At 40.0% G+C, this 25,396-nt stretch overlaps 1 protein-coding gene across 1 annotated transcript in view; it reads left to right on the top strand.

Annotated features, from left to right (window-relative positions):
* ERC2 (ELKS/RAB6-interacting/CAST family member 2) overlaps positions 1-23,321 on the top strand; it is a 402,854-nt gene extending 379,533 nt beyond the window's left edge. The window contains exon 17 of the mRNA XM_084214527.1: positions 23,134-23,321. The gene's annotated coding sequence lies outside the window, so the exon portion shown is untranslated. The remainder of the gene's footprint in view (positions 1-23,133) is intronic.
* The last annotated feature ends 2,075 nt before the right edge of the window (positions 23,322-25,396 follow it).

The following is a 25,396-nucleotide window of genomic DNA, read 5'->3' as shown; positions in this document are numbered from 1 at the left end:
GAACATAACATTGGCCTCTTTCTTTTTATTGCAAACTTCATGAATCCGTATTATTAATTTTTCATTGTCAAGCTTATGGGAGTGATCCAAGTCTGGAAATTTAAATAACAATTAATCTTCCTTGTTTTCTGGTCTTTGAATTCGTCTGTGCAAAACTCTACTTGACACAGCATTACTCTAGAATTAGTTTCAGTGCCTTTGCCTAGCAACACAAATACGTTTTACACTTTCCAGGTTTCTCCTGTTAACTTCCAAAGCCGATTGTTGTCGCCGGTACATCTTTGTTTGCTGTTTATTTGTTACTAGGTGTCTGGCTAGGCTCCCCAGCTCAGTCCCACCCGGCCGGGGCCCGGCGCTGGCTCCGTGTCCCCGGCTCGGAGCAGGGCCCGGCGCTGCCTTTGGCTCGGGGCCTTCCCCGCGCGCTGCCCCGGCCGCTCGGGCCTGCTCCCGCCGCCGCCGGGCCCTGCGCGCACACTGCGCCTCCAGGAACGGCCTCCTGCTAGCACAAAACTCAAATATTTGCACTCTTCTTCTTCAGGCTGAGATGGAAATTTTCTCGCTGAACTTTTGACGTTGTACAGAGTACGCTGAACCCAAAATGCAGAAACATCTCAGCGTCCTTGCATCGCTTTCTGCCTGCGTGAGGAGCGCAGCTTTCGGTGCCTCTGTGGCGTTTCTTGCTGCCAGCCAGCTCCTCTTCACCCCTGCCATTACTCAGTCAGGAGGGTTTATTCTTTGGCCCAAAGCCTGTGCCTTTGTTCATCCCTCTCCTGCCTTTTGCATCATCTGTCTTCTTGACCCACCCTATCTTCATGGATTTAAAAACAGTGTTTAATACTGTGCTCCCTTCAGATTGCCCCAGGAGGGTGGTTCTGCCTTCTCAGGCAATCCTTAGCAAACTTGCTGCCCAGCTCAGCACATTCTTGGAGTGTTAGCAACATCTTTGCTTGTTCTGTAGTTTCTCTGGAACAGAGGTGTCAGAGGACAGTGTCCTCATCAGATTTATGTGGGGTGTGGAATGGAGGGGAAAGAGTGAGGACGTGAGGGCACAGCACAGGTTTGCCCCTGCCTGTCTGAGGCTCTGTGGGAGCTGGCACTGCCATTTTTCCTGGCAGCTGCTGTCCTGTGTGTCCCTTCCCGAGTCGCTGGCTGGGAGGGCTGGCTTTGCCCCCAGGGATGTGTCCAGCCCAGGCAGGGAAGCAGCGCTTGGGCAGCCCTGGAGGCCCAGGGGCTGGGCTCTGTGGGACAGCTGTGTGGGACAGCTGCTCCTGGCAGCACACACACTGACTCAGAAGGGAGAGAAGGCAGCAGCAGGTAAATCAGTGCTGGTTGCTCAGTAAGAACCCTACAGCCACACCCCAGATTTGTCATTTCGGAGCTACTGCCAACGCAGTCTGCGCCCAGCTGGTGCCAGCGGTTGTGGGAGCCCTGAGCTCCAGCCTGATTTCCCTGACTGTGTCTTCTCCTCTTGCTGGTCACAGCCCCAGAGGTCTCACCCATGCCAGCCCCTCTCACACAGAGGATTTCAGGCAGGGAGGGACAAGTGAGACAAAGCTGTGAGCAGAGCCTGTGCTGAGCTGTCTGCCAGGGGCTGGTGCTCATGGTGGCCCTCAGTGTTTATATTTCCTTGAGAGAGTCAATCCCTTTCAGGAACATAAATGAAATGTTACTGTAGAACTTCCTGAGTGTGTGTGTGGGTGCGTGGTTTTGGTGGTTTTGCATAATATACATGATTCTCAGTTTTGTTGATTTTTAACAGTGTGCTGTGTATGTTACACATGTGAGGTCACCTAGTTGTTCTTTCTGTGGACAAAAAGAAGACATTTGACTGGAGATTGCTTTTCAGTGCACATGCCTCTGCTACACACACATTCATGAATCGGTTACAGTCTGTATTGGGAAATATATTGTGAATATAATTGGCTTGGTGAAATGAAACATTTACAATGGGTAATAGAAAGATACTAAAGAATTTATATTAAAAAAAATATTAAAAGCAGGAAAGGACATGACCTTTTTATGCTAGTGATGGTTTTTGTTATAGGAATGAGAGGCTTAATTCCTGGAAGTGCTAGTGTTTTTTTGTTGGCTGAATGTGTCCTTCATAGTGTCTGTTTGTCATCCCAACCTTTTTCTGAAAATGGAATTCAGGTTTGTAGCCAAAACTGGAATATTTTTTACTTTGTATTGAGTATTATGTAACAGATGGTGAGCTAAAATGTGCTCAATGCTTCAAAATTATTTGATGAATCATAAACCTGAATAACACTTTTTCCCTCAAATCATGTTTTGATTCTATCTAGGGATGAGTAAAACTGTTAAATTAGAGAAAACTCTATCTGAAATATTAAGCACGTATTTGAATCATGAAAATCTGTTGGGATTTTTATTAATTCATTTGCCTGTGGCTTGTCTTGTACTAAGAAGTACTTGAGATCACCAGAGAAAAATGCGCAATTTCTGAAATGTTTAAAGAATAGCTATAGTTTGGTCAACATTGAAACTGCAAACAAAACCTTCAAGTTCTCTGAGAGTTCAACTGTTCTGTTTTAACTGGAACCAACATAAAGTATCTCTCTTTAAAACTGCTGTTTTCTTGTATATTTGGAATCAGTGAGAGCCAGATTCCTTTGGAAATACTTTACAGGGTCTGTTGGGAAATTAGGTGTCCAGTTCACTGAATGTCTGTCCCTAATGCTGGTGTGATGGACAAACTTAAAAGGCACGTGTCCAGTGTGGGAAGTTTCACACCATGGACATATCCAGTTCCTCCTGGCACAATCCATCATTTTCTTGGATGTCCCAGCAGGTGCCCTTAGGTGCTTCTGCACCTCTGTTGGATGCAGGATAATGTCACTGACATTAATTAAGTCTCAGCAATGCACATTTGGTCCGAACACTCCCTGGCCATAGTTCAGTCTGGCCTCTTTTAAGAAGCAAGACTAATCACAGTATTCTCCTTGGGCTAGGAGGGGAAAAGAGCAGTGTTTGTGGTCTTAGCACCCATTGATTGATTTGTGAGGTCTGAGCAGATCTCAGTGCCCACAGAACTCCTGAACCAAGGGGGCAGGACAGGACTCTGAACGGGTGCTCAGGGGCTCTGACAAAGGAGTTGGCCACTAGCCAGCTCTTGAGTTCAGCTGAAGGATTTTCATTCAGAACAAACTCTGTTTATCCAGGCCTAAGAGAAATCCTCCATTATCATACCTTACTCTGGGTATATTTTTAAGGTAACGTACACATTGCTATGGAAGAAAGTGGGAAATGCAGAACACTTCTATCTCACAAGTGCACAAAAGTATATTATATATACAAAGAACACACACTTTTGAAAGGGCTCTTAGGCCTGCTTGTGATGTTTACATAGAGACTTAGGATTGCCATTCTGGGCGTATTGGCAATGTTTGCCTGAAAAAGAGATGCCATCCCTTGAATATTTTTTTTAAGTTACATTTTTACTCCATCTAGTAGCTCAAAGCTTGTTTTTCTACAAGTCGCTCTATTCTCAAAGATGATAGGAAGATGTTAGAGTTCCAGCTTTTCTTCCTGGTATTCCATGTGTGTCTCTATTTGCATTCTCTCAGCTCATGTTTTCTCAGATGCAGAAAATTATGTAATTAGTTGTGGGGTCTCATACCATCGTTTCAGAGATGTTTCCCATTTAAATTAAAGGCCTGTTCTTCTACCCAATCAGTAATTGTCTAGATCTTTTAAGATCTCCTTCAGCTTGATTTAATTGTTAAACATTAATTTAGTGGGAAAAAGGCTTCAAAGGGGAAAAAAAGAACTGCTGGAGGGGCAAAATATTAATAGGTGCTTAAAAGCAAAACAGTAATTCTTCCCTTTCTAAGCTTGCAGCCCTTCAGGCCTAGTGGAAAAGAAACAATTGACTGTATTACAGGATTATATAGGTTTCATTGACTTAAAATGAACTGAAAGCAGCTGTAGGGAGATTTACCTCAAGTCTTTATTATTAGCCATATGAGGCAGAAAGAAAAACAATGTTTTGTTTGAGTCAGAAAATACAATTTTCAATGGTGGTTTAGAAAAGGTTAGATAAAGAGAGAGTTGCTTTTCAATAGGGAAAAGGTGAATAGAAAAGTTCTGTTTTGCCAGCATTATATACCATATGAAAGATTTCAGCCAGCAGAAAAAGAGGCTGTCTTATACTTGTACAGTCTTGGTTTTGTTTCATTTCTGATGGATAATCTGGAGTTTAGTACACTTGATATCTCTTTTACTTACTAATGACTGTAATACTTCACTCCTTTGAATACTTCTACCATGCAAATGGAGATAAAGATCAAAAAAGTGTTGCTTTTTTACAAAGAAAATCCTTCTAAGTCTGCCTCTCATTGAAAAATACATTGGTACAGATTTCCCTCTAAGTTTCCTGCCTTTGGTTGTTAAAAATTCTAATTAAGAAAAAACTGAAGAGTTTTTAGAGAAAAAAGTTGAAAATGGAAAGTCAGAGTCTGGATCTTTAGAAAAGATCCAGAATATTTCCTTAGTGTGAAATATTTCAAATACTTAGAATTATTTTACTAATTGTAGACATTTTTTCAACCATACATATAATTAAAATGTAGTTAACCGTAGTTATTTTATAACTCTCTATACTCAGTTACTTCTGCAATTGAGGATGTTGCTTTAACTCCAATGATGTGCTGAGAATAGGAACTGCTCCCTCTCTGATAAAAGTGCCTGATGTGCTTCAGTTTTGGGGGATAAGGAATTTATCACAACATCAATAAAAACTGACACCTGATATCAGTAATAATCTCCTTTGTCAGAAAATATAAAACTTGCTGTTTTATCAAAAATTGGGATTTTTGATACAAGTTTTTATTTCTTAAAACTTACCTTTGTCCAAGGTCACATGTGTTTTGTTAGGTGGTGGTACTGAAGAGATTCTGAAATGCCTAATAGGCTTTTTCTTCCTCTGGGTTGCTCAGGTGAAGTGCTTTTATATAAATGTATCCACAGCAGTGTTCATTGTGATGCAAGATGGAATTATGCAATTTTGAACATTATGTTAGCAGTGCATTGTAATATATATTGGCGTTGCAGCAGCAACATTTCAGTAGAGCTGAACTTGATTTAGAGATTTAAAAACCTAAGTACAAAAAAAAATCTATGGCTATTGAAGAAAAGCTGGAATTAAATTCTCACTGATATCCAAAAATATTGTCTTAACTTATAGACCAGCCACTCTTTGGCTGCTATTTCTGACTGGAGCAAAAATGAAGGGTTCTGGTATAAGGATGAACAGCTTTGTGTAGCTGTGAGTGGTTATGCACCCACTTACCCATAAAGTTCTTTCTTCAAAGGAAAGTCTACAAAGAAAGCTGTGGCTGATTCTGTCTGCAGCAATGTAGCTTTGAAGTGTATATTGCTGCATCTGGTATTCTTTGCATGCAGAGGTGGAGTTTTCCCATTTTTAAGAGTTGTTTTACACCCTCATATGCAATTGGTATTCATATTGGTATGCCATTGTGTAATTTCTCAAACTCTTTTCAGTAGGACAGTATCTTTTTGAGGTATTAGAAATGGGAACTTTTACAAGCTGCTGCACTGCAGGATATTTAAGATGACAATCTTAAATGCCTGGTTTGATTTTGGCATATTTATGGGAGAGATGCTCTCAGCTCAAACATTCATGGAGCCAACATGGCACTGAACTACCAATTTTTGTTTTTTTCAATTCATAGAATCATAGAATGGTTTGGGTCAGAAGGGACCTTCAAGTTCATCCAGTTCCACCCCCTGCCATGGGCAAGGACACCTTCCACTAGACCAGTAGCTCAAAGGCCCTATCCAGCCTGGACTTAAACTCTTCCATGGATGAGATTTCTTTCTAATTCTTGCATAAATCCTTCTGTAAAGTGTTGTCTTTCCACAGCTGCATAGCAGCTATTAAAAACCTGACTTCAAACTGGTAGACCTCAGGATGTTAAGTTAAGGAGAGACTGAATACTTTGTGAAAGTAAAACATTTAACTTTTTTTCAAAATTGCCATCCAGGTCCACTATGTATGCTTTTAAAGGTAAGCCATGGTTAATTATCAGCCTGAGTTCAGATAATACTGTATATGTTTATCAACATAAACAAACTGAAAATGGTGTAATAGTGCAGAAGTAAGTGTAGAATTGACATTCTGCTTTGATTTGTAATTTGAAAGGGATTTCTCCAGTTTCAGTAGCATCTTTTTGGTTTTTACACTTGAGTAAATCTTGACAGAGATTAAGCAACTTGCCCAAGGTCTCAAAAGGAGCCACTGACACAATCAGAGCTGAACACTGAACTCCTGTCTTGTTCATAACATTTAGGTCACAGGCTGGGAAGGTACACTTGCTCTGGTGTTTGGAGAAGTTCCATCCTGGAATCTGATCCTCTGTTTGCTTCTCCAGCAAGAAATCCCAATCTTCCTTATCTCCTATAATTTCCAGCAGGGTCTTCCTCCCTTCTGCTATCAGCAGACACTCCTTATTATCAATGTTTCTTCTAACAAGAAGTCCAAGTACCTGCCACTGAGAGTGTGTAGAAAGTGGATGCTTTCATTCAGGCTGATGGGTTTCATGCTCAAAAGTATTCACTTCTAATTGAAACCTCCAAAAGATAAGAGTTCAACAAGAATTTGATGTATTTGCTGTAGAGGTGTTGTCAGACTGGCTAAGTCCCATCCCAAACACTGGTGGGGTTGAAAAGTGGAGAGTGGAGACAAGTGACCTGGAACACCCCTGAATGGTTTGCACAACCCCACATGTAATTACTGGATGTGTGCATTTATTTGCAGTGCTGTAATTGCATGTCTGATGCACTTCCAGTTACCTGTTCATCTGCTAATCTGCTGAAGAGAACAGAAATATTGACCAAAATGAAACATTTCCAGTGAGACAGTGTATTTCATGCACATGCTCACTAAAAGAAAACTAACCTGGGTGTGCTGTGAATTTGGGTTTGTGCTCCTGACAAAGTGGATGCTGCTGGTAGGACAGGAGTCACCTCCCTTCTGGGAAGTGACTTCCAGGTATTTGTGTATAGGATGTGCAGAATGTTCAGCTTCCCTGGGCAATGGTCTCTGTTCAGAGCTGTAAGGGACATGTTCATTGTGCTAGTGACAACAGCAGTTATGAATTATTGAAAGTCAAGATGCCTGCCAGGCATTTCAGGGCAGTAACCTGTAACAAGAAGAGGCACATTTCCCTGAATGAATACATTTTCATTCACAGGGTTATTCACTTAGCCAGCATTAAATGTAGTCCTCTTTGAATCTCATGGCCACCTCCTACTCTATTCCTGTCAGTTTTCATCTCCTGCAAAATCACGAATCCAGTGTTCAAAAGGATAATAGCTTGATTAATTCACTGTGTAGCTTTCTGTAAGAAATACAAGAGGATTTTTCTAGAATTAGTGCAAAATAGCTCAAGGTCAGTGGCTCCAATATTTACATTATAATTAAGGTATTATCTTATTTTTAATTTTTTTCCATTTTATCCCCTCCTTATTTCTTTGCTTTTCCTCTTTCCTATATTTTTTCCTTCTTTTTACTTTATTTCAACTTTTTTTACTTTCTTCTTCCTTTTTTTTTTTTTTAAGATGTTTGAAAGGTGTTTGTCTCTAATACGGCATCATCACCTTTTTTTATGCTGATTTCATTGTCAGACAAGGCAGATGACACTGCTGGCCACTGCTATTTGCTGCACATCAGCTTTGCAGAATATAATGGAGTGGGACAGTATTCTTTTTGATGTGGTTAATCTCTGTTGTACTTGTGTCTCTCCTGAAAACTGCACTGTGTCAGAGAGTCTTTTGTAGCCAATGGTGACAGGAAGATCAACAGAGAGAGGTTGCTCCATTAACCTCTGAAGTAATGAAGTTGCGTTGCAGGCAGTCAACACTCATGCTGCCAATTTATTATCATTTAAGAGGAAGTGAAACTACTTCAAGCCACTCTGGTGTCCACATTTTGATAAATACCCAGAGTGCTCATGTTCTAATGCTAACAATCAGCCTTGAAGGGACCTCTAATGGCATAGTTTGCTGTGGCTGTGTCTTCTTGCTCTTGCAGAATGACCTTCACAGAATCAGCACCAAGGGAGCAGGCCAAGTCTATTTACTGCCATACTGAATATGCAGGTGTAGTTTTGCTGGTAATGCCACCTCTATCTGTCCATGTGAAAAGGCTGAAAGTAGATAAATTATTTTATAACAAATTTGTGTAAACTTTCAAGGGTACTGAATTTAGATCTCCAGATCTGCTTTTATTTAATTCTTGTTTCCAGGCGATGGACATTGTTAAGGGGATTACTTTCCATCTTAGAAACGGACATAACCAAAATCTTGGGAATATATTTAAACCTTCCATTTGTTAAAATCTTGCAGGATTGCCTGACCTTATAAGATTTTCATGACCTATAGTCAAATCCTGTGAGAACAGCTTTCTGAGGAAGCAATAACACTAGTCTCCCCCACCTCAGCAGTAAAACAGGCTTGTAAAAGAAAACATTGCAAAGCTGGCATGACCATACCCCCATTCTTCCCGAGTTCTGCTCCTAGGCATGGTCTTTGGCACATATTTTTTCCTGCTAAAGGCAGTGTAATTTACATGTCTGGCTTTCCATAAGTAGTGAAAACACTTTTTATATATAAAAAATCCAGGTGGTTTCATAGCCATATCATACATTCCTTTTCTCCCAGGGTGACATAAGTAGTTATTTATCCACGGTATTTGAGAGACACAGAATCAAGGTGGTCAGCTAAGTGCAGTATGTTTCTGCTGGTTCCTTGCAGGATTTCTGATGTATTTGTGTTTGTGCTGTGGGCCCAGTTTTGGCTGCAGATGGGGCTCTGAGTGTTTGCTTCCTGGGACTACTTGATATATCTCCACTGAAATAATTTGGAAGAGTCTGAATGGATCCTTTTAGTGTCTGGGAAGAGAAAGTACTCAGTAAAGAACAGGGAATGTTACCTGCACTGTGTGAAAGAACATTGTTTATGAAGAGAATACTCAGCCGTGGCCTCGTGCCCACGGTGTGTGATCATCGTTTCCTTGCCTCTCCTGCCAATAGCCTGAACTATCCTGCTCTCCCTCTGACCTGCAGCTCTTCCTGCTGCAAAGCAGATCCCCTGCCTTGCTTGCTTCCTCCTGCCTCTGCCTAGGGAAGGTGGCTGCAGCTCCTTGTTGGGCTCTCCTGTGTGGAGCAATGATTCTTCCCTGCACTCCCTATCCAAGGAGCTCTGCTGAGGGCTGGAGCAGTGGCTGCAGGGTTTGGAAAAGTGCCCTGTGCTCGGCTGCTTGCCAGAGCTTGGGACCGTCCTGGTGCCAGGACGAGGACCACAAACATCTCCCACATGTGCCGCAAAGCAGCATCCAGCAGTGCAGCCTGCAAAGCTTCATGGGATTTTCTCCCGCTCCCTCTCTCCCCCTGCCATGGCACATTTTTCTCTGTACTGAGACAACAGGTGTCTCAAAACTGTCCCTTTTGTTTTTAGGCAGGCAGGTTTGGGAAGGGCCCCCTGCCAGGTTCAAGCACAAGGTTGCTTTGGAGCAGCTGAGTCGGCACACAGTTGTTGGCCTTTTCAGCTGCTCGGGGTTGGGAGCTCTGCCCTGGCTGCCACAGGGGTGGACTTGGAGAGGAACCCACACTGTTGTTGGGGCAGCACGTCTGGGGAGCACAGCAAGGGTTATGGACCCCCAGAGCGTTGCAGGAAAATGTTTGGGAATATTGGGGGAGCAGGATGTGGAACCTCTGCCAGCTGTGCCCCCCGTGCTGCTGCTGAGCCCTCACACCCCTGTGTGCCCTGGACACTACTGAGGCTCTCCAGGGACACGTTACAGAGGGATGGGAAAAGCTGTCAGGAATTCCACAGCAATGCTAAAGCCAAGGAAACGTGGGCAATGCTCTGGGTCAGTACTGTTACAGCACCTTCTGCTCTCTGAACCCCTTCCTTACTTGTCCTTGCCAGCATTCACAAAACACACGGAAGACACCGTGTTTGGGAGAGAGGAGAGAGATGGAGTCTGTGCTGTTGGGAATTGCAGAAAGATGTTCTTGGTACTGTTATCAGATTTTTAGGTAGTTAAATGCTTTTATTTAACACAGAATTAGTTTATATGTAGTATCTGTTTTTTCAAAAAGATGGGATAAGATTATGAAATTCTGAATTATAAATTGTAAATCTACAATTTGATATTAGTTTGCATCTGAATTTTTAATGTGATTTAAATATACAGCTCACTGTTCTTAGCTTCCCTTCTATGTTTAGTCAAAGTGAACTGCTGAAGAATATGAAATATTTTATTGGCACTGAATCACAAATGAGTCAGTGAACTTTTTTGCACTTACAACTAAAATTGGATTCTAACTTCCAAAAATTTATGACAATTGCTCCTTCTTGTGGCTTGAATGTTGACATATAATTAATTTAGGATTTCTTCTTGAGATTTCCTGTCTAGGTTTGTACCTGTCACAAAAATACCCTTGGAAGTTTATCTAACAGCTGGAACACCCCGAGAGTCGATTGAAATTTAGCAGAGATTTACTGGGGCCAACAGGAAGTGCTCAAAGCAGGATGGCATAAATATGCAGAAAGAGCTCTTTTATTTCAGCTGTTTTATAGGGTCCCAGTGCAGGCTGATGGTGGTGTAATGCTGAAAAATGCTGACACTGTGTCAGCCAGCAGCACCAGCACAGCAAAGGATTCCACAAGCATGGCTTGGCACTTTGTTGAATTATGCACAGAGTGGAGCTGTGTCTGTTGCCTTCCCTCCATCCCAGCTGCCCTGCAGGTTTCAGCTCATTCTTTTGAGAAACCAGATATATTTAATGGGAATTTCCCACAAAATGGTTTTGAAATCTATTTTGTTGTTCTGCAGGACTAAAGGAATTCTGAAAATGTAAAATCTAGGTTGCAGTGACTTGAGGGACTGGGCAGATGTAATTACCTTTAGATAAATGTAAAATGAACCACATGGAAGAAAAGCAATCCCAAACTCTAAGACTGCATAGTAATTATCAGGATATAATATTAGCAATTACTCTTCAGGATGGGAAGTTGGAATTCTTGTGCACAGTCGTCTAAAAGCTTACCTTTATTTGCAGCAGTAATAAAAAAGGAAAACAATGTAATAAATAGTTGGAAAAGAAAAAGTTATTTAAACCCAAAGCCATTTTAACCCCTCTACCTGTTCAAGGCTTTCCTACATCTTTGCTATTCTACCCATTTTTGATAAGCCACTGAGAAAGAACAGTGAGCACAACAAAGGCTAAAAAAAAATATTAAAAAAAGGAGATTTAAAATTATTTCTATGTAAAGAGAAGCTATTGCAATATTAATACTCAGTTTGGGAAAGAAATAGAAGTATGATAAATCTGTAAAATCATTAATAATCCAAAGGGGTTGAAGATGAATTGAGTGGTAAATTTTCCTGCAGTATGGACACTGAGTGCAACAGGCTGGCACTGGCTCTGGATAGAACACAAGTAATTCTGACTTGGGTATCATGGAGCTGTTGGCCAGGCTTGCCATGCCAGCTGCAGAGACCACGAGTTTGAATGAAAGTGGAACTGTGCTAAGTGGTTTGTGGATGGTATTGGCCTCCTGAGGACCATTAAATGCCATGTTCTGGGTTTAGCAGGAGCCCTGAGCTCCCAGGGCCGCGTGCAGGGAACCTGGAGGGTTCATTCCCTTTCCTTCTGCACAGCAACACTGGAAGGTGTGAACTGTTCCTGACCCACACTTTGAAATTTGGAAGATAGATAAATTAGAAATTATTGCTGGAACAAATTGCATTTTTTACAATGAGCCTACAAAATATTTTCTGATCATTACTGTGGTAATGCCTGATGATGGAAGGTGCATACCTTGGGGAATTCAAAGTAAGATTTTATTTAATTAAATGAAAGATCCCCAAATATTCTATTGGAAAAAAAAATCTGAAAAGGACACAGGTGACCCTCTTTCTCCTCTGCTCCTTTTTCACATCTCCTGTTCATGACCTTGTAACTTGAATGAGAAATTACTGTTTGTTTTTTGGATTTTTGGTTGGTGGTTTTTTTTGGCTTTGCATGATTAACCATTGAGCTCTGCTAAAAAGCTATTCCTGGCTTAAACAGTAACTTTTGATGATAAAAGAATTGATAAATTACAGTTGAGGTATATTCTAAAAAAAGGACTTGTTCACTTGTTCAAAAGAATGAGTAGCTTAGATAAATTAATAAAAAGTTAGCTTGATTTGATCTCTGAAAATGTTTCTAAAAACAAGATTTCCTCACAAAAAATGTGGTGAAACTGCATTCTTTTACTTAATCCTCAAATTTTCATAATACAACATGCTGCATTCAAATATGAAATAATGATCCAGCTGTGCTTTTTTTTGCTGAATTTCCCACATCTTTTTGTCCAAATCCAGTGTTTTTTATACAGAACAGGCCACTGTGTCTCATTTACAGACTCTAAAAATATGAATGTAGAGGTGTACCTGGAAGTGGTGACCTATATATTAAATCTTTAAGTTCCTATAGAAAATGAGGCAAGATATGCAACTGTAAGAAAAGAAAAATCCAGAAAATTAGAACTAAATGGGTTAGATAATTTTGTTTGCATTTAGAGTGTTTAATGAGAAATTAGGATATGTTGTCAAATACGGTTTTACCTTCTTGAATTAGAAAACAAAGTTTCTGGAAAGTAGCCCTAAAACTATCTTGTCTTTCTTGTAGTTGTTTTAGTGGGAAATATCTTTTTATAAGTACCTGTTCAGTTGTTGCTCTCCCTAAAATTAATGGAGGAATGAACAATTTTTGTACTGCCGTCACTATTCTTATTTTCCAAGTTGTTTCCTTTAATTAAGTTCCACTCTGGTCTTTACCTTTACTACAGTGGGGTTGACACAATTGTGCATGCACATCAAGAGTATTTTCTGTTTCTAATTAGCAAATTAGTGTCCTCAAACCTGCTTTTTATGAACTACTCTTCTCATGTTTTATCTTGTTCTGCAAGAGCTGCAGGGAAAATAGAGGGTGGTGGTGTCACACCAATTCCAGCTGTTTTCCAGTGCCACCTCTCAGCAGAGAGTAGAGGTTGGTGACAGGGCAGAAAGAGCTCTGCTGCAGAGAATGGAATAAAAAAAGTGGGGAGAAATCAAGTTTAAGCAAGTAGAAAAATAGAGAAGTCAGACAAGGTCTGAAACGGGAGATTGAGAGGAGAAAGAAAACAGGCATAGAGAAATAGGTGGTGTCTAGAAAAAAATACTGCTCAGAGTAAATTGCAGTTAGCAATGGATTGTGGTGATTATTCTTACTCATTAATTTCCTTGTCTTGTTTTGCTAAACAGTTTAATTGCAATGCATCTTTTTTTTATAATAGTATCAAGTCGCAAATGCACCATTGTAGTTTTATACGATTTCGTAATGAAGTTCATGTTTTCAGTTCTACATGTTTACCTGTCATTTGACTCTTGCATGGATGGTTTGAATATCTTTGGAAATCTTGCAGTCTAACCTTCTGATCTCTCCAACTCTTGCACACATATATGTTTTTGAGTGTATAGTGATTAGAAAGGTGGTGTTTGAAGATTGGGAGGGAGCAAATTTTTGCTTACTGCTATTTTATCATTTCCCTATATGTGATACTCATTAGCATTGGAATGCTGATAAATGTGGGTCCTCAGTCTGCATGGAATTATATATGTATGCCTTTAGTTGAATGAAAGCCACTAAGGTCCCCTTCAGGATGGACTCTTAAGCCTTTTCTTAATATTAAGTGCATTTTTAAGTCTCACATAGAGTGAAAATTTAAAAATTAAAGCATATGTTTGTATGTTTAACAGAGCTGGCCCCTATGTCTTCCCTATCATGCACTGAGAAATGCGTGGGCAGAGCCATAATTGTGGAGAAGCTCATAATATTGGGGCCTAAATTATAAAAATTATTGCATAATTAGACCACACAAGTTAGATTTCAAAATGCTGCATGTTACTTGGATGGGTATTTAAAAAATAAGTAGCTGTCGAGCATGTATGGTCCTGTTCCCAGTGCCACACACAGTCATTGTAATGCTTTAGCAGTTTGAAGGAGTTTAAATGGATCCAGCATTGGTCTTCAAACAGACCAAACCTACTAACACTTGCCTTAGTTGTATCTCTTTCTTCTTAACATTAAAAGATGCAACTGTACCAGCAGGCACCATTTATATCAGCAGTTTCATATCATGAGCTATGTAAAATAAAAAAAATATATTTAGGATCCTTTGGAGGGGAAGAAGGTGAGAGTATAACTCATGTAGTGTAAAACAGACTTTTTGTGTACAATAGAACTCTGACTATACTTTGACATATGGATTTCTTTTATATTGTTATTATTAATACAAAAAGCATACCTCACAATGCCTTCCACAGCACAATCAGTATTTAGATATACCTGAGAGGAGAACTTCAGTGAGTGCTTGGTTATTAACTAGCTGAATAAACTAAGAAAATGGCATGTTAATTGTTTGTCTAAATTATGAAGTATAGGTGGGACATACAGCTGTTGGTACAGATATTCAGATTCACAGAGCAATACCCTGAAGCTCTTTAGTTTATTCTCAGCTTTAGAAGATGAGAAATCTGAGGTGATTGGGAAAGCAGGCACAAGCCATGAGATGCATCTTTATTTAATTTCTTGCTATTGCTTGGTAAAGGAAAAAACAACCCCAGCAAGCTTTCAATAACCTACTGGAGTCGTGTGCCTGAAGGACACCATGCTTATGTCCAGCATTTCTAAGAAGACTTTTCAGGCCTGGCCAAGGATCCACCCCTTTCCTAAAGGCAGAAATAGGCACACACATAAAGCACCTCAAAACTGCACTCAGCCCTCACCACTTCTCTTCTGCCCAACTCCATCCTGCCTTTGGGTGCATCAAAAGAAGGAGTACAGCCCTTGTGTGCCTCCTTACTGGCTGGGATGCTTTTGGATTAAACTTCCTCTCCACAACCACCAAATTTATTAGTATTTACTCTGGTACAACATCTAGTAACCAATATGCTTCTAACAACAGTGTGGTAGCAGCCACAGTAACTAGAGTTATCCAAGCACAACAGCCAGCCAATTTTAGCTATTAAATATTGACTGACTGGTAGGATGCATGAGGTAAAACCCAAATCATACTCTACAACCAGAAAAATATGTATGAGATTTTAAGAATTTCCTTCTAGTTACAAATTATCAGCAAATCTCAAAAGATGGCAGAAAAAACCCCCTCCTGCAAATTCTAGAAATTTCCCTTATCCAGAGAAAAGCCACAGCTCTGACCTTGCTTGGCTCAGGCAAACTCTTAAGAACAGAAAAGAAGCGCTCCTTCATTACTGGTGGCCAAAGACAGAATGTGCTTTGCCCCTGACATAATTTTCATCCCTCCAAAAGGAGTGGCAGTCATTTCTGTGGGTCAGCAGAAGCTGGAGCTCAGCTGTGCTGCCAGAGCAGGGAGCTGGGGGCACCCAAAGGGCGACCACGCCTGAGCAAAAACCCCTGGAGAAAAGAGGGGCAGCACCAGGGAAATGCCTGTGCTGCAGACACAAAGAACAGAAGATTGCCAAACCCTCCCCTCCTCCTTCAGCTGTGACCTGTTTTTATCCCTCTCTGCACATTTCACCTCTTACATAAGCTTTGCCTCATCTGGGGAGGAGGGCAGGGGCAGCACTGACAGGCTCCAGGGAGAGACAAATGTTTCAGATGCACAAGTGTTCAGCCAACTCATCCTTTGCTCCCTATCCACAGACTGGTAGCTCTTGGCAGAGGTGAATCTGCAGGGACTCAAAACCTGGGGCCACAACACAGTTTGGAGAGGCAAACAGAGCCCTCAGAGCTGAGGGACCATGAGCATCCTCATCAATGTGCAACAGAAACCTTGCAGTGTTCCCTGAAAAAGTGTGGTCCACAAGGAGATGGGAAGGGGCATTCTATTCTGCATATTAGGGTTTAGAACTTAAATCTACCCCTCATTATGTCTGTAATACCTCCTTTCATTAATTAATTAATCTGTCTTGCCCATTTCAAAACCCAGTTTTTAAAATCTGAGTTAAATGCATATTTTATCCTAAAGAAATGGAAACAAAAGTACAGTGGGGAGTAGTTATTTAAATAAGTGGATGCTCATAAGTGAAACTTATCCAATCTGAGATTTTATTGGGTTTGGTTTTATTCTGGTTTTATTTTGCAGTGAATTTCTAGCAACAAAGATTTCTCTCTCCAGTGAAAATTTTGTCTTTTAAGAGAAAACAGTATCTTAAGGTTTCCTGTCTCCTTTTTTTTTTCGTTGATTAAACAAAACATGTAGCAAGTTGCAATTAAATTTCAGTTAACAAAGTGCAAAAATACACCCACCCTCCATCTGCCAAAAATAAATAGTTTGAAAAGTAATTTCACATCCCTGACAATGACAACTGTGTTTATGACATATTTCTGGTGCCATATTCCACTCTCCTATCGCTGCCAGCTTGCATCCAGTATTTAGAAATAAACCAGAAACACATTGAACTTGCTGAACTAGATGTTGCCACACTGCAGCTCTAATGGGCTTAGTGACCACAACCTACAGGGGCCAGAATGTGTCAACAGCAAAAGGGCCAACCTCAATCACTGTCTGTGCTTTTACAAAGTTGTTACATGTTTAATTCTTTGCAGCTTAGTTCTCCTGCTGTTTTGGCTGCTCCAAACCAAGGCTCATATATTGCAGCAGCCCTCTCTACCTCGTATAATGCCACAAAGGTCCCAGCAGGAGACCTTTCAGTGGAGCAGACAAGCCACAGGCGAGGGCAAACAGGGCATCACAACTTCCTAATAAGATGACTTATTAGATTGGGGGCTTGACACAGCGTTTATTTAACCACTTCTTTTCCCAGGCACGGGCGCTGCGGGCGCGCTCGGGGCTCCCCAGCGCTGCGCGGGTTGGCGGCGGAGCGCGCTCCGAGCGCCTCCCCGAGCGGGGCCGGGGCCGGGGCCGGGGCGGCTCTGTCCCCCCGCCGGGGCAGTGACCTGGCGCTCGGCGGCACCATTGCCTCCGCAGGGTCGCTGCTCGGTCGCAGGGCCGGCTCCGGGCCGGCAGAGCGCGGGTTAAGCGCGGCCGTGGCGGCGTTTCCTGCCCGCACTTGCCGTGGCCCGAGGCGGTGCCGCCGCCGGAGCCGGGCGAGCCGCGCCGGGCCAGGTGGCGGGCAGGCACACCGTGTTATTAGGCAGCACCGAGCGCGAAACCTTGATCTTCAAAAAAACCCCAAAGAAAGGCCCCTAATTAATCCCGCGCAGGAGAATAAATGGCATTCCACATCAGCCAGGATGGAAAAGGCACCTTCCAATTTCTTCGAGTGATCCCTGCTATCGACAGCTTTCAGGATCACGATGGGAGCGTCGCTGTTTGAGGCATTGAAACACAAGAATTCTTCTTTTCTTGTCACTTTAATTCGATTTAAATAACAACAACAAAAAGTTACGATGATCTCAATGTGCTCTATCTTTAGGAAGTCATAAACGTCTTGACAAAGCGCCCGGTGCCCTGCGCTGCTGAATCCCCGCCGCCTCCCTGGGCGGCTGCGGGGTCTCCTGGAATCGATGGAAACTCTTCCATCATCTTCACTCCAGCTCAGCCCATTGAAAAGTTCTGCTCTGAAGCCATCCTTAACACTTCCCTTTTTAATTCAGTGTCCAACTGACAGATTGAAGGATATGTATTGAGTTTTCTGATATTTCCGGAGAGTTTTGATTTGGACTGGACTTGTTCTATGAAAAGAAAAAGGTTCTAAGAAGAAATAGCTGTCTTTTAACTCATACAACACTTGTCTAATATTGATTTATAAACATTCCCAGTAGAGAAGGCATCCTTGTCCAAATAGTCTCAAGGTTCATAAACTTCATCTAATTTTATGATGTAATTGTACAGTAGTTTTCAAGGACTCTTGCTGTCTAGAGGGTTTGAATCCATTTGATTTTATTCATCCCAATGGTATCTGCTTTTATCCCTAACTAAGATTAACAATTCTGGCATTATAGCAATATGGAAAGTTCATCACATTCGTGCAATGATTCTACCACCAGCTGCAGATCCTTCTGAAGTTTACTGTGTAATGAATTTAAAACATAAATAGCAACAAATGGGATAAATAATTTCTTTGCCAGAATTGAAGCAAAGTTAATTCTGTCTTTATAAATAACTTTTTATGCTGGTGGTTTTTTGTGAATCTTTCAGTATTTAATTAAATCACACAGTTTCTGGATCCTTCTTTTGAATACGTTTTACTTATGTATTTATGCTTTTTAAACTTTTTTGTAAGTAGCTGTAAATCATTGAATAACTAAAGAGAAAAATGGTTTTAGTTTTACAATGTAGCTAAGAAGATATTTTTTAATATCTAAAAAACAAACCTCAGAGTTGCTTATTCAATATCAAGAGTTATCATTAGCAGGGATATTCCACATTATTATAAAAGAGGGATTTGGTATTGGGATGTTAACTAGGTCTGAGCTCTTTATTTTCTGAAAGGAGTAGAAATACTTTTTGCTGAGGTGAACCTGAATGTTGTCAGACAGTTGCAGATCTCCCAGGTAACATTTCCTCAAGTGGAGTTTTTAAGAATGACTAAAATTTGTTCTCCTCCAAGCAGGGTGTTTACTTTCTGTGTCCAGTGTTCTCCAGATAATGTGCAGTGCTGCACTTACCTTTAGAATCAAGAAACTTCCTTGAGCATTACTTTAACCCATGGGCTTTATTGATTTGAGATGCAAAAAAAAAAAAAATTGTATGGCAAAACTTTGGTTATTATAACTAGATCTAAACAAGAAAGACTAGCATCAGTTTTGACAACAAACAAAACCAGTTTTTGTTCTATCGGTTCTGTTTAAGAGATTCCAATTTCAAACCAAACACAACTTGTGGTTATTCTGTCAGATATTTATATAGCCACTGGGGCGCCATAGTTATGCACCGCATACATCATTGTATTTTTAAAATGTACTTAATGAACATTTTTTCTTTTCTGGTAACTACTTCATTGCCTTAAATGAATGCATTCCAATAGAATTTGTAACAAATGAGCACTTTGTGTTTGCATTAATGCCAAACACGTTTAACAAATTTTTAACAAGGAACACTGGCAAAAAGCCAAACTCCTAGAGGGACACTGAAGGAATGCTATAAATTTAAACTAGATTTTACCTTTTCACTCTGCTCAACAAGTGTCTTTAGGTGTCTTTGGCATCTCAGCATTGAAAATTTTCTACGTAGGTTGGATTCAAATTTATGCCTTAATTATTTTTCTTCTTGGCCCTCCTCACTAGAGATTTCCATGTCGATATAACAGGCTTTAACAGGTTACTGTGTTCTTTAGAAAGTGAGAGGTGGGTTTTCTTTCTTTCCTCAAGAGTTAGGCCAGGAGGAAGTAGCAAAACCAGCATTTATTGTTGGGCTGTAATGACAGGGAGGTTCAAACAGCCCATGTCGTGCCATTGTCACATCCTGTGTTAAGGGACCTCTGCAGCGGCGAGCACTGCAGCAGATCTGTGCTACCCAATTTTGTTGCTTGTGCTGAGTTGCAAATATCTGGGCTGTGATCGTGTTTGCAACTGCACTTCAGGGGCAGGGGAAAGCAGCCCACAGGGCTCCTGCTGGCCCCAGCTCTGAGCTCACACAGAAGCCACGAACAGATTTTTGGCTGAATCAAACTTCTGGGGGGTTTTTCAGTTGTTAAGTTATGCCCACATGGTACATGTCAGTACAGACCTTGGGAATCACCTACTCTGTAATACATGTTCGTATTAAAAGTGTTACAAGTAGCTCCACAAACCACATGCTTGCTCTTTACTTGTAACTTAATATATTAATTTAATTTTTACTGTGTTATTTCAGTTTTAATCAAATGCAGGAACTGAAAAATAATAATACTTAGCACTCATCCAAGACTTTTTAGCATTACAAACATTAAGCCTTGCAAATTCCTGTGAGGAGCCTGATGTTATGCCTGCTGTAGCAGAGAGCAAGTTTAAGCACAGAAAAATGATATGACTTTTTCCTTAGTCCCACAATAGATTGGCAGCAGGGGCAGAATTTAGAGTGTCGGGGCTTTTTCTTAGTTAATGGAGTCATTCTTTTCATGGTTTTGCACAAAGGTAAAAATTGAGAATGCCTTTTTTTTTTCTCCCTCCTACAATTTACATGATGTTGTTGCAAGAGGCATAGGCAAATTCCAGGACATCACTTGAGAAAGACTTTATGAGTTATAGCCTTATTCCAGTCTAGTTACTTGTTTCCAGAAAATGAAATAACTTCCCATCATTTGTTGGTACTCTGATTGCAGTAATGATGAATGAGTCTGGAGAAGGAAACTGAGGAATTCATCCTGACAGCTTTTTCAAGGATGTCACATTATAGTGCAGAGGCCTTGTTGTAGATTAGGGAACAGAAATAGCCCTCACAGGTTTCATTAATGATATCCTTCTCTACTAACATTTGGTCAGATACCAGTTCCCTGCAATAAAGTGTCTATTCCCTCTCTTTCTTACTCACTAATTACCATATCAGTTGTTGGCCTTTTATGTAGGTACCATGTGTAACAGGTTAGGAGAGGGCAATTTAAGCCTATGTGAATGGGTATCTGTTTTTGTATCTGGGTGCTTGTTGCAAACATTTGGAAAGCATATGGAGCATAATGGACATTAACCCAGATGTCAAAAATAGCCTGCATTTTACTACTGTTATTAAACAGTTTCCCCTTTAACCCCTTTGTGTTTACCCACCCTCTCCAGCTTGTTTCTGCAAATCACTGCTGAGAGGAAAGGATTGGAGGTAAAAAGTACTAATCAGGCAGGTGTCTTTATCCAAAGGAAAAACAATCTGAACAAATATTTGTGGGCTACTACACTTTTATATCTTCACATCCTTCTGCTGTTTTCATTGACTGGTATCTAATGGACTGACAGAGGTGCCAAACTCATAAGACATTAATTTCAGCTGGAGCACTGCTGAATTCAGGCTCAATGCATGTTACCAAACTTTATTTCTGTTTTAGAGGTTCAGTGACTTTTACCAAATGCAGCATTGAAGAAACAAATATAAATTTAATTTACTCAACCTCAGTTGGTATTTGACAGCAATATCCTTTTATATATTTATTTGACTTACTTGAGAAATACTTTGCATTTCCTACCTGTGGCCAACAAGTTTTTGTTACACTTCCAATACATATATGGTTTCCTGGTGAATGGGTGGGTTGATTAAGTGGGTGAGGTTTATTTGGGGGCTTTCATTCTGTATTAAAACCCCAATGAAAATGTGAGGAGCAGGCTGGAGAGGGAGTGCATTTTGTGCTTTGCTGTTGTTCCTCAGCTTGGACACTTTATTCTGGGTTCTTGTTTTTTCTGAGCATAAAAGTGTTAATTGCAGAGGAACTTCAGCTTGGAAAATAGCAACTACATTGAAGATTTGCTGTGATCACATTTTAGTTTAAAAACCTAGGCATTGTTGTGCTGCAGTTTCTGGAATGTGCTATCCTCATTAATTTATAGGTGTGCTTCCTCTGCCCCTGTATCTCTTTGAACGATGATTAAGAAATTCTCGGCGCACGAAAGAATGGGAGCTATGCACAGCTCCCCAACGTAATGCATGCGCTGACTTACAGTTTTCATAAAAAGTTTGCAACGATTTTATGTGCCAGAACTAGTAACATGATCTACTTTAGGAACTCCCTGGCTTTCCAGCTCTGCAGAAGTCATTTTTAGACTGTTCAAGGGCCAGATCCAAAACTTGTTAAAATCGGTGGGAACCTTTCCATATTTCAGTGGGCTTTGGATTAGTCCCTGAGTGTTCTGACCAGAAGAACTGTACCAACTGCTCACTGCAAAAGTAAAATTCATCTACATTTGTGTGATATAAACTGTTATGTGTGCTTTCCAGCAAGATGTGAAGTTGAAAATAGGGATTTAAAATAATATGATAATTTTTTTCTGTAAACAGTGTTTCACTTTACTCACAGAATAATTTATCTGATAAATATTAGATTCTGAAATTTTAAAGGGGAATTTTAGTCAGTATCTTTATTTTAAAAAACCCAACTCTTCAGCTGTATACAAACCCCTAAGCATTGTATGGCAATTTCTTTTTCATAAAATATGATGTTTTGGAAACTTTTAAGGTTACATAAATGGAAGGGCAATAATGGAGAATCCCATACATAATGCATTTCAAATTTTCTAGAAATAAAGTCAGTGAATAAATGAACAACTGCCCTCTAAAGGAATCATTTGATTCCTCCCACTCATCTGATACACAGATAATGTGAATGAGACCACTTCACTGCTCTCTGTTCAAGCATACCCTGCTGTTTGCTTGCAGCACAGCTAAAGTAACAACAGAAATCACTGAGGCCTCTCTCTGTAGTCCCAATCAGACAGAGCCTCATCCAAAATTGCTGGAAGGCAGGAAGATTCCTCCCACTGGCTGAGCTGTGCTGACACCAGCTCCCTCTTGCTGGGTTTCAGCAGTGCCAGCCAAGCCAGGCAGAGCACCTGTGATTAGTGGGTGTGTGGCTGAAAACCTCCTAACACATTGCTGTGTCTTCTAACTTCTGCAAATCTGAGCTTCTTGTGTCCATAAACCTTTCTCCACTGTTCTGCAAATTAAAGTGAGCTCAAAGTGCTTAAAATATGACAGGAAAACAGTGCCTCAATTTTGGAAGGCTGGTAGAGGTGCTGCACATTCCCACCTGCCACGGAACTGGGTGGAAATAAACCAATGGTTCCCTTGGCTCCCACAGAAAAATATTTAATTTTATTAATAACATTTCCCTTTCAAAGCTACTGTGCTTATAGACAAGATCATAAAAGTCACTGTTTACAGAATCACAAGCACAACAGAATTTGACATCTTAGGAGTTTAAAATATTTCCCATGTAGAGGGAGTAGTGTCATACAAATTAGTAATAAAACTAATTGCCACCCTATGAACATAAGTGGGTTCAAATTGAATTTAAATGCCATACTTAATCCTCAGCCCCTAGAAAAGCATTATCTCCACTCATATGTATGAGAATCTTGATTAGATGAGAACTAAGACGCTCTGGATGCTTCAGTCATGTTGTTAATTGGATTTTTTTTTTTTCCCTTGTTACAGTTGTCAGAGGAACTAGTGAAAAAGGAAGAAAGAACTGTAGCACTGGAAGGTAACAATGATAATCTATTGCATTGGATCTCCAAACATGACCATGATATCCTGGAGAAGATCACAGATGCAGAAAATGAATGCTAAGGTTGATATCTAATGAAATGCTGCATTAATTAGCATTTTCTCCATTATTTCTTGTAGTCTATTGTGAAATTAGATACTTTGGAAAGTAATGAAGGAGACTCAAGCAGAAATTATAAGAGCTTCGTTTCTGTCTTTAATGGGTCTTGTGAGTTACTGTTTTTACAAAGAAACCATCTGTTCAGAATATAGTTGTTTAATGAAGTTCAGTTAAACAGGTTATTTAGCAAATTTTTGGTAAATTAATATTGATTTTAATAGGTAATTCAGATTCCCCAGATGTGGCATCTGCATTTGCTGATTTTACCTAGTCTATTCTAAAGTATCACTTCTATTGCACTAGATTATCAAAGAGGTATTAGTAAAATGCTATATAAGGGTGTTGGCATTAACTTTACCCCCAGTTAGATACAGGCTTTTCCAAAAAATAAAAACTAGCCTTTACCCTCCTCTGTTTTCTTTTCTCTACTGATAAAAAAATATAAATTAAAAACAAACCAAAACCAAATATTGATACTATAACCGGTATTAAGCTCTGGGCCAGGTTGGAAATGAAATCAATTTTTGGTACTAATAACTGATGACAAAGCTTAGATTTATGAAAATATGGTGTGTGTCTCTGACAATGCATAGGACATCTAATTTGAACATAAATATATGATTATATACAAGATGTATCTATTCCTGGATGGTAAAAGCTTGAGGTGTATATAAATACATATGTGTGTGTATATATGGACATGTACACAAGGATGTATCAACCTTTTACCATCCAAATGCATACATGTTTTCAACAATAAAAGCTGGGACTCTTTAAAGAAACAAACAAAAACAAAAACAAAGATAAGATTGCTGTGAATACAGTATATGCACTAGGTCTCCTGTAAATGTGGAACTGTTTGTTATTGTTCTCTGCATTGAAAAACAGTCTCCAACATAGACCCCAATGAATCTTAGATGTTAAAGAAAATACCAATGAACAAACAGCACTTGAAGGCTGTTTGTGTCAACAAAATGTGTCTAGTAAAATAAATTTAAAGCACATGCAAGGAAAAACAAAAATGTGAAGTCATTCCATTCAGTGAGAGACTCTTAACTGACAGTCAGATCTCTACCACTTCTCAAGGAGAGGTTCCTTCTGACTCCACAAACATTTTCAGTCAGTCTGGCAAACATGTGCAAATTTTTGGCTGTTTTGTTGAGGCATATTTTTGTCCATGGAAGAAATGCTTCCATGCTGATGGCAGTGGAAATAGAATATCTGCATTTTTAAAGGACAAACAATAAATTTAAGCATGGGTGGCCTTAATCCTTAGTACTTTTTCTTTGCTGCTGTTAAAAAAAAAGAAAAAAAAAAGAAAAAAAAAAGAAATCTAAATGGATACTCCTAAAGTCTTGCACTGAATTTAGAAAAATTATTTTTTGAACCTGTGGTGCGATTAACCCTAAACATCCTACATGAGCCATACATAGTAACCCCCTGAAAATTACTGTCTAGAAATGATATTTTATTTATTTGTTCCATGATTCTCGGTGCAATCAAGGAGCAATTTATTTGAGCAGGAGTCCTGCTGGATGTGACTGTCTTCAGTAAATAGAATAAAATGTATAGAATTAGCATAGATAATTCCTATTTCATTCATGTTTAAAAAGTTTGTCCTTTAACTATCAACGGCATTTTAGATCTTTGTTTTTGAAACAGCAAAGCTTTTGGGAGTATATTTAGCACATATGACAAATGTTGCACTTGGAAACTCAGACAACAAAACAGGTTTCTGATGACAGATTTGTTGTCGCAGTAGGGGACAATCGTCTGTGTCTCTTACAATCAGGTCTTTACCTTAACTCTGCAACCGAATACTTGAAGTAGGATATAAACTAGGGGGGAAATAGGGTCACAGATACAAAGCTGTATAGTTAGATATTTATATGTATGTGCCAATTTTGTCACAGATATTATTTTAGGGGCATTTTTGCTCCACTCATGTTGGTATGAGTATTGATCTAAACTTTTATCAGGGCCTAAAAGTCAGCCCCTAAAGAGGAAAATTTTGTCTAACATTGATTTTTTTTTCTTCTTGCTTTGCTTTTGTTTTTTTTTTTTTTTCCTCCTTCTTTTCATTTCATGTGA

The sequence above is a fragment of the Fringilla coelebs genome (genome assembly GCF_963513975.1).
Source record: "Fringilla coelebs genome assembly, chromosome: 13".
NCBI lineage: Eukaryota > Metazoa > Chordata > Aves > Passeriformes > Fringillidae > Fringilla > Fringilla coelebs.
The sequence above is the reverse complement of the archived record's forward strand: the minus strand, read 5'-3'. Positions and strand labels throughout refer to the sequence as shown.